The 7,615-nt window shown below is 46.3% G+C and overlaps 1 pseudogene; it reads right to left on the bottom strand.

Annotated features, from left to right (window-relative positions):
- Positions 1-743: 743 nt before the first annotated feature.
- LOC125547317 lies at positions 744-7,615 on the bottom strand (annotated as a pseudogene).

Genomic DNA, 7,615 nt, shown 5'->3' with positions numbered 1-7,615 from the left:
TCTATTCTTTTCTTACATATTAAACTCAGAATAGTCAGTTTCTTTCTTATATATGGTAGAAAATTATATGGTGACAATATTATGTAGTAGAAAGCAACTCTACGGTGGTAATTTTATCAAAGCCATCTATAAAAGTTCTGGGGAAAAGTGTAAAAAGCCATATGAAGATAAGATATTGTCGTATGATTAATATGTAAAGTTTCGAATGCTTACTCAATTGCTTTTAACCTACTGGGAGAAAATCACAAGTGATTGTTTATATCATCTTGTAATGGTCATTTCTATTATCCGCGTTTTTTTTGTCTGAACCAGATTGAGTTTCCGCTCTCAAATATTTTAAAAGTTGTTTCCAGTTGATAGTTTACCTAGCGTTTAGTGGCTTACACTTTTCTTATGATGTTTAGAAGGAATAGTATCATTTTAATTTAGATGATATACATATTAATAGAAGACCGTACCTTTGCTAGAGAAAATTAAAATAAACATGGATACTGCTTGGGCACTTGCATGGGTCACTTTGCTAGTTAATATTATTTTGGTAATAATTTATTAGGGCTTGATATTCTTCTCAATTTATATGTGCAAATTTTATTAAGATGTTGCCTGCTCACTGTTGGAATAGCAACTTAATCATGTTAGGAGGCCAAAGGCAGCATATATACAAGTACATGAGGATGCCAAAAGGCTAGAATGCAAAAGACCAAAAGTCATCACTAATATAATTCTAACACCCCCCCTCAAACTCATGGTGGATCTACAACACTGAGTTTGGAGAGGTGAAATCTATGTTGTGCTCTAGTCTGTGCCTTAGTGAAGAAGTCCGCTAGCTGTAACTCGGAAGGTACATACTGAAGAGCAATAACATGATCCTGCACAACAGCAAACACATAATAAGTATCAACACCAATATGCTTGGTAAGCTCATGCTTCATGGGGTCCCGTGCAATACTGATAGCACTTGTACTGTCGGACAAGAGGGTGGTAGGTGTAGTAACACAAACACCAAAATCCTCCAGTAACCATCGTAACCAAGTCACCTCTGCCGTCAGAAGAGCCATAGCTCTCAACTCGGCCTCTGCACTCGAACGGGAAACTGCAGTCTGTTTCTTCGTCTTCCAGGCAATGAGAGAACCACCAAGAAAAACACAGTAAGCAGAAAGTGAACGGCGATCCGAAGGATCACTGGCCCATGTAGCATCTGAATAGGCCTGGAGCTGTAATGAGCTAGAACGGGCGAAAAGGAGGCGATGAGAGATCGTGCCACGAAGATATCGTAGAACACGAAGAAGGTGACTATAGTGAACTGAAGTGGGAGCGGAAACAAACTGGCTCAGAATATGAACAGGATATGAGATATCCGGACGAGTGACAACAAGATACACAAGACTCCCAACAAGATGACGATAACGCGTCGGATCAGACAAAGGCTCGCCATCAGAGGCACGAAGGTTAACATTGAGCTCCATAGGAGTCTCAGCAGTGTGCTCATCACTAAGAGCCGCACGAGCAAGAAGATCCCGAATATACTTTTCTTGGGAAATAGAAAAGCCATCAGAGGTGGAGGAAACCTCAATCCCAAGAAAGTAACATAGAGGACCAAGATCAGACATAAGAAACTGCTCACTGAGACGGGCCTTAACAAAGGCAATGTACTCAGAATCGTCGCCAGTGATGATCATGTCATCAACATATAGAAGAAGAAGAGTGCGACCACGAGCAGAAAGGTGGACAAATAGCGCTGGATCATGAGCACTAGGCGAAAAACCAGCTGCAGTGACCACAGAGGCAAAACGCTCAAACCAAGCACGGGGGCTTGCTTAAGGCCATATAAAGAGCGAAGAAGACAGAAAACCATGCCATCAGGAACTGAATACCCAGGTGGTGGATGCATATAAACTTCCTCATGCAACTCACCATTAAAAAAGGCATTCTTAACATTAAGCTGAGACACAGACCAGTGGCGAACAGAAGCCACGACAAGTAGTGTGCGGAAAGTGGTCATATGAGCCACAGGAGCAAAAGTCTCATCGTAATCACGACCATGCTCCTGCTGAAAGCCACGGGCCACAAGACGAGCTTTATAACGCTCAAGAGAACCATCAGAGCGAGTCTTAATCTTATAGACCCACTTACAAGTGATGGGACGAACATGGGGAGGAAGAGAAACCAGGTCCCACGTGCCGTTGCGCTCAAGGGCAGCAATCTCCTCTGCCATCGCAAACTGCCATTCAGGATGAACGATAGCATCTCGATAAGAAGTCGGCTCAAGAATGGCCGAAAGACCATAGCGAGAAGGAGAATATCGATCAGGGGGCGGACAAGGCCGAGAACGAAGACAATAAGTCGGGTGAGAGGAGGAAGACGACACACCAGAAGTAGAGGGCACATCTGTAGACTTATCCACAACACGTGAACGACGAGTATAATGGAAAGGAAATGAGGGAAGAGGTGGAATCACTGGAGGTGGAGACGGGGAATGTATCGGTGATGAAGGTGGAGAAGGGGAAGGTATCAGCGACGAAGGTGGAGAGTCATGCGATGAGGAAGGAGAAGAAACTGTAGGAGAGGACGGGGTCGGATCTGCAACAGCGGTACGAGGAGTAGGAATACTAGGCACAAAGGGTGGTGTATCCGAAAATGTAAGAAAAGAGATGTCCTCCATAGAAAAATTCGAGCAGGATGGACGCGGGTAGAAGGGACGAGATTCGTCAAAGGTCACATCCCGGGAAATACGCATCGGGCGACCAACAGGACCCCAACACCGATAGCCCTTATGCTCATCACTGTATCCAAGAAAGACACACTCAACAGACTGAGCGGTCAGTTTGGTGCATTCACGAGGAGAAAGCAAAACATAGCAAACGCAACCAAACAAACGGAGCACCGAATAATCAGGAGAATGACCAGAAAGACGCTCGAGAGGAATACCACCCTGTAGAGCAGCAGAAGGCTAAATGTTGATGAGATAGGTGGAAGTGGTAACAGCCTCGGCCCAGAAGTGAGGCGGAAGAGAGGCGGCAATCATCACTGCACGCGCCGTCTCAAGAAGGTGACGATGATTGCGCTCAGCCACACCATTTTGAGCATGAGCACCAGGGCAAGAGAACTAAATAAGAGTACCCTGCTCAGCAAGAAATCCTCGCAGTGAATGGGAGATATACTCACCAGCTGAATCTGCGCGAAAAACACGAATAGGAGTGGAAAACTGGGTATGAACCATGGCAGCACATTTTTTGTATATAGGTAAGACCTCACTACGAGAAGACATGAAGTAGATCCAAGTGTACCGAGAAAAATCGTCTATAAATATAATATAGTAGCGATGACCCCCTTTCGAAGCGAAGGGAGCCGGACCCCAAACATCAGAGTGAATAAGATCGAAAGGACGCTCGGACACCGACTCATTGTGAGGGTAGGGTAGCTGAATCTGCTTACCAAGCCTACAACCCAGACAATCCAACGAAGCGTTACCGGAGACAGACCCCAGAACACCACGATGAACCAAATACAAGAGACGAGAACCACATAACTGGCCAAGACGATGATGCCACTGCTGAAAAGAAGAAGAGATCGATCTGGAGAAGAAGACTGAAAAAAAATCGATCGTCAGGCGAGTTGCAGCGCCGAAGAAAACCTAGGCTCTGATACCATGTTGGAATAGCAACATAATCTTATTAGGAGGCTAAAGGCAGCATATATACAAGTACATGAGGATGCCAAAAGGCTAGAATGCAAAAGACCAAAAGTCATCACTAATATAACTCTAACACTCACCACTATTCTAGTTTAGGACAAATAACTGTACACCCTCACTCATAACACATCTTACATTTACTAATCAGACACCCCTGCTGGCTGTAGAGAAATGAACTCACATTTGAATATAAACCCATATATGAGTGTAATCTAGTTCACAAACAAGCAGAATAATAGTAAAGCATACGTGAATAGATGAAGCAATCCTACTGAATAGATGGGCCACCCTGTAAGGTAAAATGTTATCATCAATGAAGTTTGGATGATCTTCTATGGCTAGTTTCACCTGATCTGGTAGCATGACACCATCATTGAACATTATTTCTTTCAACTTGGGAAGGTTGTTGATTCTCGAGAGAGACTCTACCCGGTCGACATGCCAGATGAGTTTTTCAAGCTTAGGCGCTTCTCCAAGTTCGAAGTGGATGTCAGTGATGCCACCCCCATCAACAGCAAGATACTTGAGATTCTGGAACCCATTGGTCTGGATTATAAGCTTGCCCCCAGTGTGTAAATTAACTTGGAAGAGACGGAGGCCACGTAGGTTGGGCAAAGCTGCGAGAGATCCCATATCATCCCGATCCAACAATGTGTTATGGAGAGTTACCTTGGCAAGTTTGCAGAAGTCTCTAGCAAACAATTGGAGAAGACGCCCGTACATTGTGACTCCACTGATGCTCAGGCTTTCAAGAAGCTTGGGTGTGTTTTTGCAGTGGGCACTAATAACATCGGATGCAGGGATGTCACGAGGAGTAGCAGCCTTCCTGGCAGTGACAGGCAGAGGCTTGATCTCAATTGATAGAGACTGAAGGCACTCATTCAGAGCACTGATCCCTTGGAGTAGGTTCTCAAGTTGAGCTTTTCGGTCATAAATGACAACACCAAGCACCCTTAGCTGCCATAGCTGGCCAATCTCTCTCAACTGAGTAGCATGATGTTTCGAAGCCTGTACCTGGGATAGCACTTCTAGATCCGTCATTTTTCTCACCATGTGAGGCATCTTCTTGACAGTGGAAACTGTGCTAGCATCACCACCACCGGTGTCAGTGCCAATACTTTGACCAGCCAGTAGACGCTTCAACTTCAGTAGCTTGAGGTGTTTTATGGCAGAGTCCTTCACACGAGTGTGCCGGATGTCCAGCACCTCCAGCTGCTGGAGTCTGTTGATCTCCTTAGGTAGCTGAGTGACATATGTGTTCCTTAGGCTCAGATACTTGAGAAGTATCAACGAGGTGCACACGTTCCTAAGCCAGTGTTGGTTATCTCTCAGGGATGAACAACCTTCCAGATCCAGGACCTTGACGAGATTTAACTGAGATGATGCACGTGATTGTTGTTGCAAGAAGTCGAGGATGCTATTCGAGGAACAGAGCCTGATGTTGCTGAGAACGGAGAAGTGGCGAGCCAGGTGCTGAGACAGGCGTGTGTCCAGAATATGTTCTTTCCTGGCCATCTTGGTGATGAAGTTGTACACTTGTGCATGAACCATAATGCTCTTGACCTTCCCTACAACACCAATGCCATGAGGACAGACAAGCCATAAGTCAGCAAGTACCTCAAAACAATGCTCGGCCTGACATACTGAACTAGGCCAGTCTTTTCTAGTTATCAGTCCTTCCGCAACCCACCGCCCGATTAACCTTCTCCGGTTTATCTTCTCATCTTTATGGAAGATGGCTAGATACAGCAATCAAGTCTTGTATTCCCTAGGAAGATCGTCATAGGAGAACTTGATCATCTTGTATCCATTAGTCTCCACGGATCCTCCAAACACAAGGCTATTGCTCAACTTGTCAAGTTCCTCTTTGCTAATCATTGGATTGGCAAACAGAGCATGGATGAACATCTTTATGCAGAACTGCTCTACCTCCACCTCCACCCTACATTTCTCCAAGATCTCATGGAAGATTTCAGCGTTGTACTTCTCGTCGTCATTGACATGCCGATTTGTAAGTTGGAGCGCTATATGGCGGTAATATTCAATGGAAGAGTATACAATGGGTTCTTCCCTATAGCAAAACTCGTTGGCCCTCTTCATGTATTTTGTGGTAACTACCACTTTCATTGAACTACAACCCACATCTTGCAAGGCCTTTGTGGTCTCGTCCCATTTGTAGCCAGACGCATTATGGAGAACGACCAGTGTCCTTGTACCCTGCAGGTGCTCTCTAACTCTCCCCATGGTTTCTTGAATCAACAGATGCTCTTTCATCCTCCTCAGGACTTGTTCAATCCTCTCCCTGCAATACCCCTCCTGCGACAGCTTGTCTTTGCTTGTTTCTTCCACTGATTTATCTTGCTGGTGAAGCGACACTGGCAGCAGCTCGGGCGTGATCTGCACTTGAATCTTCAGCGTGATGTCTTTGATATTCTTCACGATGTGATCCTCAACCGGTTTAGTTGTGGCTGCCATCCCTGGTGTGGTGGCCTGCTTGGGAAGCAGCTTCCGCAGGATGTCTATGAATTGGGGATGCTCGACACTAATCCTGCAGGAGCTGGCCTTTTCACCCGCTGATTCGACCATCAGATACTTCTTCATCTTGTCTACTATCTCGTCAAGGATCTTTTCCTGGGTTTGCTTTTGATACTCGCCGGCGTTGGTGTCCTGGAGCAGCACCCGCAAGATGCTGCAGAGTACTTCCAAGGGTTCAACCGAGCAACCTTTATTACCAGCTTTTTCCAGGTGTTCTTCGATCTTCTCCTTGATCCACTACCAAAAAATCCGCTTACGCCGACGGCCTCATCTATGTCGATGGCCCCTGTCGGCATAGATGGACCTATGCCGACGGCCTGGGCCAGGCCGTAGGCATAGAAACGCTGTCGGCATAAGTCCATCTATGCCGACGGGGTCGTCAGCGTAGATGAGGCCGTCAGGACTGCTAGAGATACGCCTACGGGGCCCGTCGGCATACACCGGGCCCACCTACCCGGTCAGCGATGACCATTTGACGGCGTCAAAACTACGCCGACAGGAGGTAACGGCGGCCGTCGGCATATCTATGCCGACGGCATAGCCATTGGCATAGAATTGCTGACATCACCGATCTGCGTCGTCGACACGTCATCGATTCGAGGGAGGGGGCCATTGTGTGGCAGAGATATGCCTACGGTATAGACCTGGCCCATGCCCCTCTGCCACATCATCGATCCGCGTGCAATGCCACATCATCGATCCGTGGGATTGTACCTCCGTGTGCATACCTATGCCGACGGCCTGGCCGTCGACATATATTTATTTTATTTAATTTTTACTTTATATTATTTTTTGTTTTTCCACAAGATAAATATGCCTTATCTAAAGAAACATACCCTGATGGTATATTGATTGCCCCCTTACAAACGTCGTTGTCGCCGTGTCACGGAGGGGGGAACGGTCGACACGGAGGGAATCTGGTTAGTGGGGAGATTCGGAGTGTAGCACGATATATATCAACTAACCAATATCAGCTAGATAAAAAAACAGATAGAACATAGTAGCATAAGTAGTAGCATTGCATAGATAAGGGTAGCACGACATATATATTACCATTACAACATAGATAGTTCATAGTTCAACCCAACACGGCAATAATAAAACACCACCGGCTTGCTTGCTTGCTTTCTTGCTCCAAGGCCAACTCCTCCATGGCCAACTCCTTCAATTGTCGTCGTTGGTGGGGTACGGGAGGGTGTGCATGTGCTCATCGGTAGGGTAGGCGCTACCGAAGTCGGTGAAGATGTTTTACATGGTGAGTGCGGTGAACTCGCATCCACACCAAAAAACACGGCCGAGGAGGTAGTAGGCGTCGAAGGGGTTGCTGAACCTCACGATGATCCCGATAGGATGGCCATTGCTACTAACCTCTTCGACACGGAACAT

Source organism: Triticum urartu, chromosome 3 (assembly GCF_003073215.2).
Source record: "Triticum urartu cultivar G1812 chromosome 3, Tu2.1, whole genome shotgun sequence".
In the NCBI taxonomy this organism is placed as follows: Eukaryota; Viridiplantae; Streptophyta; class Magnoliopsida; order Poales; family Poaceae; genus Triticum; species Triticum urartu.
Note: the sequence above shows the minus strand (reverse complement) of the source record. Positions and strands in the feature narration are given on the sequence as shown.